This window comes from Artibeus jamaicensis, unplaced genomic scaffold (assembly GCF_021234435.1).
Source record: "Artibeus jamaicensis isolate MK-2021 breed Jamaican fruit bat unplaced genomic scaffold, CSHL_Jam_final contig_464, whole genome shotgun sequence".
Taxonomy (NCBI): Eukaryota; Metazoa; Chordata; class Mammalia; order Chiroptera; family Phyllostomidae; genus Artibeus; species Artibeus jamaicensis.
This window is the reverse complement of record NW_026521842.1, coordinates 5,254,186-5,266,794: the sequence shown is the minus strand read 5'-3', so window position 1 is coordinate 5,266,794 and position 12,609 is coordinate 5,254,186. Positions and strand designations below refer to the sequence as shown.

The 12,609-nt window shown below is 49.0% G+C and overlaps 1 protein-coding gene across 1 annotated transcript in view; it reads left to right on the top strand.

The window, feature by feature from the left end:
* Positions 1–1,195: 1,195 nt before the first annotated feature.
* CRISPLD2 (cysteine rich secretory protein LCCL domain containing 2) overlaps positions 1,196–12,609 on the top strand; it is a 65,655-nt gene continuing 54,241 nt past the window's right edge. The window contains exon 1 of the mRNA XM_037142409.2: positions 1,196–1,330. The gene's annotated coding sequence lies outside the window, so the exon portion shown is untranslated. The remainder of the gene's footprint in view (positions 1,331–12,609) is intronic.

Here is a 12,609-nt window from a genome sequence, read left to right as displayed (position 1 = left end):
ATCCCTGCCCTGCGCATTCTCCATCTTTATTCCCACAAATGTTCTCATCTGTCTGGGTACCCCAGACCCTGAGGTCCTAGAGGGGGCCTGTCTGAGCATGCTCAACACCGCCTAACACAGGGGCTGATGCAGAGTGATTCAGTGGGACTGTGTGAAGGAATATATGATCAATGAGCTGATTCCTGTGTCTTCATGCAGCAGGAGTACAGGCTCTTCCTGCACATGCTGGCACATAGTAGGCCCACACTATATGACTGAATGGGGAGCATAGGAAGTCCTTCAGCTTCTCCAGCCTTAGTTTCTTCACCTACCCACATTGTCCTTAGGCTTACGTGTTTCCAAGGCTATTTCTTCTGGCTCTAAATTGATTTGTTACAGATGCTAAATGCCTGCAGGCAAAATGTAGTTAAAGCAAGGTTTGAACCTGTGCTGCTGTCCACTAGCTCAGGGGACTCCCTTCTCCAGGCCTCAGTCCCCCTGTCTGTGAAATGGGATTATTTCCATCTCACTGGATTGGATAACAAAGATAAAGATGCTTCACTTGGATCGCCCCTGGTTTTACTGCCCTCATCCAGTATACTCTCCTAGTCTTCATTTGCACATTGAGAAGAGAAAAAGAGGAAGGGAAGGAGGGCAGGAGAAAAGAAGGGAGGGGTAGAGAGAGAGGAGAGGAGAGGGAGAGATTAAGTCAGGTGGCAAGAGGGAAGTTTTCTACCCACCCCCCCGTGCAGAGGATGAGAATAAATTTAGCAAGTTCGTATTTTGCGCCACAGTTCATGTACCCACGCCCTTCCCGATTTTATTTCTTACAATCCTGGGAGGACACTTCCTTATTCCCATTTTCCAGTTGAGCCGCAGAAACGGGATTTGGTAAATTTGCAAACCCCTGGTGGAAAGTACTTGGCACCGTGCCAGGCAACTAGTAAGCGCTCAGTGGAACTGATACTTTTATGGTCACTGTGAGGAAACTGAGTGTGTCCTCCTAGTAGAATGCGGGTGGTCCTGGCCACTCGCAGGGCTCAAGGGGCAAGGTGGGGCCGAGAGGGACGGGGTGAGCCAGGGAGGGGCGGGTCCTTAGGGGCGGGGCCCAACGAGGGCCGCGACTGAGCGGCCCTATCAGCTCCGCCGGCCCCCAGGGGGCGTGGCCTCTGGGCTTAGGGGCAGCATACAAGAAGAGGCGCATCGAGCCCCGGGATCCACTGCTTCCTCCGGCGGCCCCGTTGTCCAGTATCCTGCGACCGTCCTGTCCCGCTGAGCCAGTGCTGCCGCTGCCACCGCCACCTCCGCTACACAACGCGGGAGACGCCAGCGAGCTGGTGATTGAAACTCTGTAAGTGTGACTTAGATTCCTTTACTCTCTCCGAACTTTGATCCATTCCCGTAATCTCCAAGGAGTTGAAGTAACCAGGGCAGATGCCAGCTCTTAGGGCTTACTGTGTGCAAGCACTAAACTGAAGCCCACTTGCATCTCAGAACTGGGCTCAGCAGCCAGCCGGTTCACAGTGGGAGAAACTGAGACTCTTCCAGGGCAACTCAGTTGCTCAAGACCACAGCCAGGAAGGAAGGGAGCCGGGACTCAAAGCCAGTCTGACTGAAGAGCTGTGCTCCTGAAGGCTGTGTACTCTTGCCTTCCTGTGCAGTTAGCTAGCATCTGTTGTGTTTTTGTGTACACGATGGGCGTCAATCAATGGAAAGCTGATAGTGTGGATGTGGCATGAGTTTGAATTTGCCGACCCACATGTGGATGGACGGTTCATTTGCAACAAACCTGCCAGGTAGCCTTCCTCTTCCCATGTCTCAGATGAAGACACTGGGGATTAGAGAGGTGAAGCAAGTTGTCCAGGCAGAGCTGGTTTCAGCCCTAGCTCTGCCTGTTTCCAAAGCTCCAGATGATCATGGATGTGTCTGGGCCTGGGGCACCAGAGTTCTTGCAGGTTCGGGAACATGTTACTGGGTATCTTCAACCAGGGTGGACATTTGCATAAACTTGTATGGAAAGAATTGTGCTGGGAGCTGAGGGCTTGGTTCTGCAGTCCTGGGGAGATGGGCCACCTTCATGTGGGGCAGACCCAGAACCTCCTTTGCCAAGTGCTAGAATGGTGGACAGGCTGGAAAGGGCTTAGCTGATGCTTGCTGATTGAAGTATAACTTGAATCGGGCATCTTTTAGCCAAAAGGTGAGTTGCTGCTCAAGAGAAGCAGATGGGGGCTGTGCAAATGCCCAGCTTGTCTTGCAACCTAGAGCAGGTTTGTGAGTTTTCACCTTGAACATTTGGGCTCCTTATCCTGGCAGAATAGGGGGAGCTGCTGTTTCCAGCTGGGTCAGGGCATCTAGGGTCTAGAGACTGACAGGTGAAAGACTAGGGTCCTACGGAAAAAGACAAAGGGCAGGTCCCCTTCCCCAAATAGACTGAGAAGGGACCTTCCAAGGGTTCTTTGTGTTTTGTGCACCTGCTCTTCTGCTTCTGAGCTGGCCGTTTGCACATGGGGGAGGAGCAGAAGTTGTGGGGGCTGTCCTGCTGGTGTGGCAGGTGGGAGGTTCTGTGCCATGCACCGTACCTTCATTATTATCCCTAACACACATCTGGGCAGCAGGCCTGATCCCCATTTCAAAGAGGTGAAGTGCATGTCAGGGTCCCCTAATTGGTGTGCTATGCTGTCACCCCCAGGTCTGTCTGGCTGCAGGCCCTACACTTAACTGCTAAGTCCTTTAGGCAATTCTCTGCCCAGCCACTAACTCCACTCTGGACCCGACCTTCACACAAGGTGTCTGAGGTATTGTTTTGTCTGAGAGGGGCTCCAGGTAAAACCACTATCAGCAGAATTGATCCCAAGCCCCAAGTTCCCAATCATGTATCCTGGGAGAAGAATAAAGAGGGTCAGTTTCATTTTTACAGTCTCTTAAGATATAGGAGTTTGAGTAGTAATGATAACATTTATAATCATACTAGTCTGACATTTACCCTGCACTTACTATGGGCCAGCCATGCCCAGAGTTTTACACAAATGATCTCACTGACTTTTTTATGGGATGGGCACTGGCCTGTCCTTCTTTCTACAAGGAGGGAATTTGAGGCTCGGAGTGATGAAAGCATGTATCCAGCATGACACAGCCAGGGCAGGGGAGAGCTGCCCTCCTGGCTGGGTCCTGTCCCAGACCCTGGAAGAAAGTACTCATGCAATGGCGAGCCACTTAATTGTCACAGCAGAGCTTGCTGCTAGTCAAGGCTTCCCTTACCATATGAGATCTAGGTCCCTGGCCCGGATTAGGGGTGGACCTGCAAAGGGGATGCACTGACATGGGGGCTTGGGCTCCACTCTGCTGACAGGTACTGGTATCAAGGCAGAGAGCCCCGCCCCAGGACCCAGATCCATGCTGGCTCTGGGAGTTCTGCTCCCAGAGGCGAGGAGAGCTGGCTGGTGGGGTGCAGGAATGGAGCCCCCTGCAGAAGAGCACAGGGCCTACAAGAGACCCCACATTTCATCTCCCTCAAAGATTCCACATTGGCTGTCTGGCCTTCGGTCAGTTGCCTTTAGTCAGTTGCATTTGAAAACTGGCTTTTAGATGCAGGACCCCCAACACTGACCTCTTCAGCCTTGTGGGAGCTGGAACATTTCTTCTCTCTGTCACCAGTGTAATTTACCATGTATGGGAGGTGCCTCTGTGTCTGCTTGCTCCCGACCTACGAGGCTTTTTCTTTTTTCTTTTGCAAACTCACTGGTTTTTGATCAGTCCCAGATGTGCAAACTCAACATCAGTCAAAGGGGCTGATGGCTTGTCAAGAAAGGAAACTACAACACAGGCGTCATTTTGCTCCATCTTCAGTTCATGGAGCTGAATAGGTCCTCAGACCTTTGTGGGGTGGGGGTCCAGAGCCCCTCGGAAAGTCCCACGTGGAGCATGCTTTGTTCTGGGGCAGGGAGGGTTGGGTGCTTGGTAGGGCCAGCCATGCCCCCCTTGTGTTCCTTGGGGAAAAAAGGTTTTATGTGGTAAAATATGCATAGACATAAAGTTGGCCATTTTAACCATTTTAAAACGTATAGTTCAGGGACATTTAGGACATACACAGTGCTGTGCAGCCGTCACTACTCTCTGAGTCCAGAACGTTTTCATCCTCCCAGAAGGAGGCCCCATCGCCATCACAAGGAGTCACTCCCCTTTGTCACCTCCCCAGCCTCTGGCCACCTTTTGTCTCTATGGATTCACTATTCTTGACATTTCATATAAACGGAGTCACACATGTGTGGCCTTTTATGTCTGGCTTCTTTCATTTGGTCTGATGTTTTCAAGGTTCATCCGTGTGTTAGAGCTCCGGTTCTTTGGATGGTTCGATAATGTTCTGTTATATGAATGGACCACATTTTGTGTATCCATTCTTCCACTGATGAAAGTTTGGATAGTTCCTCCTCCCACCTATTGTGAATAATGCTGCCATTAACATTTGTGTACATGTTTTTGTTTAAATACCTAGTTTCAATTGCTTTGGGTCTCTACCAGGAGCGAAATCACCAGGTCACATTAACCTATTGAGGAACTGTGTTCTCTTCTTGACTCCCTCTGAAAGAAGCATCAAGTCAGGTCTTCTCATTCCAGAGTCAGCCAAGGCCCCCTGCCCCGGGCACAGAGAAATCTGGCATCTGGGTGTTCTGGGGGAGGCACTGGCATTCCCCCCAGGGTCACAGCAGCAACAGGCGGAGAAGCCTGACTGAGACGTTGCCCTGGAGGGGCTGTGCTTTGTACCGCAGTCTGTGCAACTCCAGGCACTCGCAGGCAGACGTCCCGCTTTCAAGGCTGTGAGGACAGACAGTTTCTTGTGGGTGAGCCTGAAGGAGATTTATCTTCTCTGTTGTCTCAAGTGCTGTGTCAGCTTAGACAGAAGCCACAGATTCAGGAGGGAAAGGAGAGGATTATGCAACTTGTGGACCATCATTTAAAAATCTTATAAATTATGAGATCCTACATTTTCAATCTGAATTTCTGGAATGTGCCCCATTATGAGTGCAGAATGACACTATCTCAGCAGGAAAAAGAATCAAGCTTCTGTTTCACTTTCAGTAAGTGGTCCTGGAATTGACCTTGGCCCCAGGTTCTTTTGGATTGGTCAAAGCCCACCCAGAAGTCTCTAGAAGCGGCTACTTGCATCCAGCTGATATCTGCTGAGACTGACTTGGGAAGAGCCTGAGAAATCCTTCTAGAGCAAAGAGGCAGCGTTTTCTGGCAGGGAAAGGTGATCGTGGGTGAGGTGTTCGCAAGGGTGCACCCAGTGGAGGCACCGCATGTGTGTGTGCAAAGGCGAGGTAGGACAGGGCTGGACACTCATGGAGGAAGGCAAGAAAGTTCTGTGTGGCTGGAGTTTAAGGGTCAGATTCAGGAACAGCAAGGGTCTGCCATGCAGGTGCGGTGAGCCCTGCTGAGTTTGGATTCCCTGCTACAGGCTGCGGGACTTAGGAACAGGACGGTGTTTTCACTTGAGAACAGATCACTGTGGAATGAGCAGTGTCCCCCAAATTGTAGGGAGTCCATCCCTACTGGTCTCGTAGGTGACTGAGTGTTAGCACAGACCCAGCAGCGAAGCTCACCAGCCCAGGGGCTGTTCCTGCCTCCCTCTGCCTGTGGCAGGGCCAGCGTTTCAGGTGGTAGTCAGTCCTTAATGTTGCTCCCGCACCCACCCCCACCTCCCCTACAACACAGAGCACTTTCTCTGGCCAGTTTCAGGACCCAACTGGGAAGTCCTCACTTGGTTCTGTTTTCATTGTGTTCAATTCTATTCTGGCTCCTGTTCAAGGTGGAGATGATCAAGTTCTCTGCAAATGGTGGTGATGGAAAGTTACCTCTTAACAGTAAAAGTTTCTGAGCCCTCAGACTGGGCCAACTTGAACAAAAGCACAAAATATGTGCTGGTCCACATAGACAGTGAAGCTGGGCAAGAGTGGGAAGGGGTATGCTGAGGACTGAAGATTGGGAATGCCAGGTTGAGGTGGTGAATGAGATTTGAGTGGCTGTTACTGTCTGGGGCGGTGGTTCTCAAGGTGGGGTTTCACTGAAACTTGGGGGGGGATGCACAGCAGCCCCTGGGAACTCATTAGAAATGCAGATTCTCAGGCCCCTCCCCAGACTTCCTGAATCAGAAGCTATGGGAGTGGGGCCGGCAATCTGCTTCTAGCACCTTCTGGCAGAAGTAGGTCCACCAAACTGACTCCAATGTGAGACCTACTGCCCTAGAAAGCCAATGAAGCCTCGACCTGGGGCCTGATGCAGGCAGGTGGGGACACCGGTGAGGGGGGGTATATGGGAAGCTGTGTGGAAGGTTCTGCTTACAGGACCTGATGTGACCAGACAGAGTCACATGGCAAGAGTGGAATGAGTGGCTCAGGAGCTAAAATGATCGCCAGGGTCAGAAGCCGGCTGAGAGCCAGTCGTTGGCGTGTCTGTGAGTCTGTCTTCTGGGAGAATGCTCAGCTGGTTGGCACTCTTGCACTGGGCCTGAGCAAGTGTCCTGAGTATTCCAGCACCTTCCTTCAGAGCCTGTTTAGTGTCCCTACATGGCCAGGAGCTTGTGAAGGACATCTGTTTGTAACCCCAAAATGTTCCCTTGGAAACCATGAGTCGTTTCCGGGATAACATTTAAAATATATCTGCATGTGTATGTATTATCTGCTACCAACCCCTCTCTCTCTCCTGTCCCAAACTGGCTCCCAACACAGCCAGTCTGTTCTCCCAGGGAGAAGCACCCGGCTGCTGAAAACACTGTTTTATTCCCAGAAATCATCAAGACCTGGGCTTCCCTGGGACTGGAGATATTTTCAGCCTTGGCATCTCTGGACAAAGTGCCCTCTCAGACGTGGGATGAACCGGGCCCTGTCTGGGAGAGTCAGTGTCTGGTCCAAGTGGGAGGCCCCAGCCAGCCGCAGGGCTTTATCTGGGCTCCGACTGGAAAGTGCGCTTTGAAGCGCTGTCCGAGACCAGGCTCCAGCCTTGTCTTGGTTCTGAGCCCCCTGGGGAGAGAGCCCTTGAGGATCTTCTCTTGCATAATGGTGTTCCCCTTGTAGCCGCTCGTGCTTCTCCAGGTCCATCCTTCAAACAGGAGCCAGAGAGATTTCAAAGTTTTTTTTTTTTTTGTTAACGTTTTATTAAAGTCGAACGTACTAGAGGGGACTGCACGCTCACGCGTGGACTGGCAGATACGTTTTCTCAAAGTGCCTGTGTGCATGCTAGGACCCCGGGTCAGGGCCTGGCCAGCCCCCCTGGGGCCTCCCCACAATGGGTAACCATTTCCGGACTTCTAATAGCATAGATTGGTTTTTCCTGGTTTTGAACTTTGCATAAACAGCACCGTGCGTGTTTAATCACTGGAGTCTGGCTTCTTTAGTTCAGTGTTATGTCTGTGAGCTTTGTCTGCTCGTTGCATGCTGACAGGCTTTCAAAGCATAAGTCAGACCCTATCACTATCGGCTTCCTTTTCCCACCCGCATGCTTATTTTTGCTTTTAGGGTAAAATCATGACTCCTTGGTGTGGCCTCCAAGGAGGCCACCTTGCCCTCCCTGCCTCTGTGACCCTATTTCTCCCTCTTTCCACCAGCCCTGCCCCTGTCCCGGGTCATGCTGGGACAGTGACCCTCTCTAAGCCTTTGTCCTTACTGTTTCTGCCGCCTTTCCTTTCCTTGAGGTCTCAGTGAGACTCCACTGTCCGTCCGGGCCAGAGTGCCCCCCCTACCTCTGCTCAACTTCCCCACCCTATTCCCAGGGGTGCTTTCCTCATGCTGTCTGTCTTTAGTGGCTGCTACGTCTCCTTCCCTTCCCAAGAGTGGACTGTCTTGTTCCCTTGCATATCCCAAGGACTCCGTGGCCACTTGAGGATTTGCACGGGGGATTTTCATCAGTAAAGCAGTGTGGAGATCCCATAGCCTGGTGCTAGAGAATTTCTGAGCTTGGTTCAAAATCAGGGTTGGCCACTCAACCTGGCCATTACCACCTAGTACCAGTGAATCATGCAATTCGGGCAGGAGGCTGGTGCTGCCAGCCCCGACGCCTGGAGCAGAGGTGATCTGCGATACCTGAATTCACCCAGGGGGGCAAGGGTGAGAAACAGCCATTAAACACCGCTAGGTCTTAGGACTCTGCTGCTGGGCTTTTTAGGACCGCTAACTTGGTACTCTTCACACCTTCTCTCCTTCATCTCTGGGGGAAATTCAGGGCTTCAATGTGCCCATTAGGGGCTGGAGACACTGAGAGATAAAGGGTCTTTCCGTGCAGCTCTACATGGTGGATCGGGATTCGAACCTGGGCCTGACCCAATGTCCATGCTTTTCCTCACCCCTTCTGGCAGTCCTTGATGTCTTGTCCTTTAAAGATGGCTGTTTCCTGCTGTTCACCTAAAGCTTCGCTGAGAGCATTGTGCCCAAGAAACATCCATACATTTGTAAGAAAGAACAAAGGGGCCCAGGAGTTATATGCAAGGTATTTTTTTCAAAAATATTGTTTAAATCCATACCTGAGGATATATTTATTGATTTTAGAGAGAGAGGAAGGAGAAGAGAGAGAGAGAAACATCAATGTGAGAGAAGCATCAGTCAGTTGCCTCCCACATGCACCCCGATTGGGGTCAAACCCACAACCTAGGTACGTGCCCTGACCAGGGATTGAACCTGCAACCTTTTGGTGTACAAGATGATGACAAACCAGTGGGGCCACCCTGGCCATGGCTGTGCCGGGAGTTCTAAACCCATATGATTTATTATCCAGTCACTTGAGAGTGGCTTCTTTGATGCATTCTCTTGGCTTGCATCAAAATGCACCTGGTTTTTAGTTTTGGTTTTTGTGGGGGGTTTTTTCTGCACAAAGGAGATCACGTGTCTGTCGAACGAGTTTTTTTTGTTGTTGTTCAGAATTTTGTATATTCTCCGCGTAGTATTTAAAAAATGGAATGAGTTTGTACATTATACTCGTTCAGTGTATATCCCATAAGGGCGTATCTTCTGCCAAGGGCACATGAGGAAAGAAGGTGCCGCGGGGCGGGCGTTTCTCATAAGCCAAGTGGACTGCTGGCCAGCCAGCCTTGGTTGTGGGAAATCCAAGGTGCGTGTTTCCTCCCTGTCCAGCCCTAATCCTGTGGAGAAGAGTTTAAGGAAAACCGACACGATCGCCTGCCACCCCCACCCCTGGGTGTCTGGTACTGACCCAGACACTCTTCCTGAGACGTTCTGCCCAGTCCTGGGATCTGCCCAAGACATGCCTGCTGGGGAGTCCTCTTCCCCCCTCCCATCCACCACTCCATTCCTGGAATTTGTGGGTGGTTTGTGGGTACGACTCTGATCTGTGCTTGGCCTTGTTCATATGTCGAGTTCTTCTTGTACTTCTGAGGAAGAGCAGAGCCCAAGGCACCCTGGTCTTAGCTGCTGTCCTGTGGGTAGGGTGACTCACTGAATGAGTTGGGCTGACATGGGGCTGGAGGTCAGAATAGCCCTGACGTTTTGGGGAACCACTATCTGGATGAGCCAAGACTGCGAGGCAGACGGAGTGTGGCAGATGCATCGGCACCGTCCAAAGGCCGTCTGTGTGACTGCGAGCAGGTTGCTTCTCTATAGGAACCTCAGTCTCCTCATCCGTACAATAGGGCTCATAATCACAGTGGCCCCATTTGTCTGTGGAAAGGATGAATATGCGATGCTGGGAGTGGAGGCCAGCTGTTTCATCCACACTCATCACTCTTTGGCCCAGTTATTGGTGATGACTGTTCATTGAGCATTGAATCCCCATTGGGGTTTGAAGTTGAACAAGCTCAGTGGCTGCCAGTGGTGTACCAGGGTTGGCTCACTAGCTCAAGTTTCAGAAAGGTCACGAGCCAGTTAAGTACAACAATCCTTAAACATTAAATTATATAAGTTTACAGTTAAATAGTCATATTTAAAACAAAGGTAATAACCATTCAAGACCTATCATGCCCTGCTTTTTCACTGCACTTTACTATTATCTCTGCTCTTGAGGTTGTTGGTATAGCACAAGTCTTTCCAGAAACCTCGTGCTTAGTACCTCATGTTGTGTGCTTAAAATTGGCCACAGCGAGAGTATTTATACCAGGGCAGTTGGCAAACACTACAAATAAGGGTGGGCTTAAAATTTTTTTTGAGTGTTGGTTATTAAACATTTACCAGCACACCACTAATTCCAACTCTTGAGAAGCACATAGTCTAGTGGGCAAGGCAAGTAGTACAAACAGAGGCAATGCAGGCTGGTGAGTTCAAGGACATCCAGGGGCAAGTCTAGTCAGCTAAGACCAAGCCTGGAAGGCCATAGTGCTCCATGGCAGCCATGGCATCTGAGCAGGGTCATTGTCATCAGTGTGAATTACCATGTACATCGGTACAGATGGCTCCTGGCCTATCCGTCAACATTAGTGTTCTAGATCTGATTCATGACATCTTGGCACCTTCTTCCCCATAAGGTGGGAGAAAGTAGCCACAGTTCAAGCCATGTGCTGAATACAGTGTGTTTTATTTTATTTTTAAATATATTTTATTGATTATGCTATTACAATTGGCCTAATTTATCCCCCTTTTTCCCCCTTCACCTCGTACCCCCCATTCCCTCTGGAAATCTCCCCCCTTAGTTCATGTCCATGGGTCATGCATATAAGTACTTTGGCTACTCTATTTCCAATACTTTTATCAAGATCCCCATCTATTCTGTACCTACCAATTTGTATTTCTTAATCCCTGTGCTGTTTTCCCTTCTCTTCCTTCTCCCTCCCAACTGATAATCCTCCAACGGATCTCCATATATATGATTCTGTTTCCATTCTGCTGGTTTGCTTATTTTTTTTAATTCAATTGTTGATAGTTGTGAATTATTGGCATTTTAATGTTCATAGTTTTGATCTTCTTTTTCTTAAGTAAGTCCCCTTAACATTTCATATAATAAGGGCTTGGTGATGATGAACTCCTTTAGCTTGACCTTGTCTGGGAAGCACTTTATCTGCCCTTTGATTCTAAGTGATAGCTTTGATGGATAGAGTAATCTTGGTTGTAGGTTCTTGCTTTTCATCACTTTGAATACTTCTGGCCAGTCCCTTCTTGCCTGGAATGTTTCATTTGAGAAATCAGCTGATAATCTTACGGGAACTCCTTTGGAGATAACTGTTTTTCTCTTCCTGCTTTTAAGATTCTTTATCTTTAACCTTTGGCATTTGAATTATGATTTGTTGTGATGTGGTCCTCTTTGTGTCTATCTTGTTTGGGATTTTCTGTGCTTCCTGGACTTGTATGTCTATTTCCTTTACCAAATTAGGGAAGTTTTCTTTCATTATTTTTTCAGATAAATTTTCAATTTCTTGCTCTTTCTCTTCTCCTTCTGGCACCCCTACGATTCAAATCTTGGTATGCTTGAAGTTTTCCCAGAGGCTCCTTAGCCTAACCTCATTTTTTTTTCTTGTTTTTCTAATTGAATGTTTTTTCTCCTTATGTTCCAAATCATTGATTTGATTCTTGGCCTTATCCATTCCACTGTTGATTCCCTGTGTATTTTTCTTTATTTCATTTAGTGTAAACTTTATGTCTGCCTGGATTTCTTTTTATGCTGTTGAAGTACCTAGTGAGTTCCTTGGGCATCCTAATAACCTGTGTTTTGAACTCTGTGTCTTATAGATTGCTTATCTCCATTTTTTTTAGTTCTTTATTTGGAGTTCTGTTCTGTTGTTTTATTTGGACCATGTTTCTTTGTCTCCTCATTTTGGCAGCCTCCCTGTATTTGTTTCTATGTGTTAGGTAGAGCTGCTTTGATGCCCTGTCTTAGTAGTGTGCCCTATTGTAGAAAAGTGTACCAGTAAGTTGGGTGGGGTTGGGTCTTAGGTAATCACCAGGGTGGGGCAACCTGTGTGAACCAGGTTGATGGAGTTTCTTATATGGTGTTGCAGCTCTGTGGCTCTGTGTGGTGGAGGGCTCAGAAAAGAGACAATGGCTGTGGCCTGGCCTCTGGAGTTTTGTCCAGGAGGAGGCTGTTCCCTGGCACTTGCCTTGATGCCAGACACTTCAGTTTCTCCCCACATGCCACTGGTGCCCTTTCAGCTGCTACCTCAGTTCTGGAGCCCAGAGGGAATGAGTCTGTGTAAGTCCTAAGTTTATTGTGGGCCCTTTAAGAGGAGATGCTTGAGAATCCCAGTTTCTTCCACTGCTCTACCCCACACTGATTTTTATAGCCAGAAGTTACGGGAATGTATCTTCCTGGTTCTTGGAGCCTAGACTGGGTGACCTGGTGTGGAACTGGGATCCTTTGCTCCCAAGGTATACCTCCCAATTTTTATCCACCACATGTGGGTGTGGGAACACCCATTCCATGTCTCCATATCTCTGCCCCTCCTACCCATCTGGGTGAATGTACTTCTTTCATTCCTTGGTTGTCGGACTTCCATATAGCTCAATTTTTTGATAATTCTGGATGATGGTTGTTTTGTAGTTTAGTTGTCATTTTTGCTGTGGTTGGGCAAGGAGGCCAACTGTGTTTACCTATGCCTCCATCTTGACGAAAAGTCCCTCAAGTATGTTTTAAATTTAGGAGAGGGTTCTTCCCTCTCCTCTTTAAACATTAGACATTTATTAGGATCTTTAAAAGTTAGAT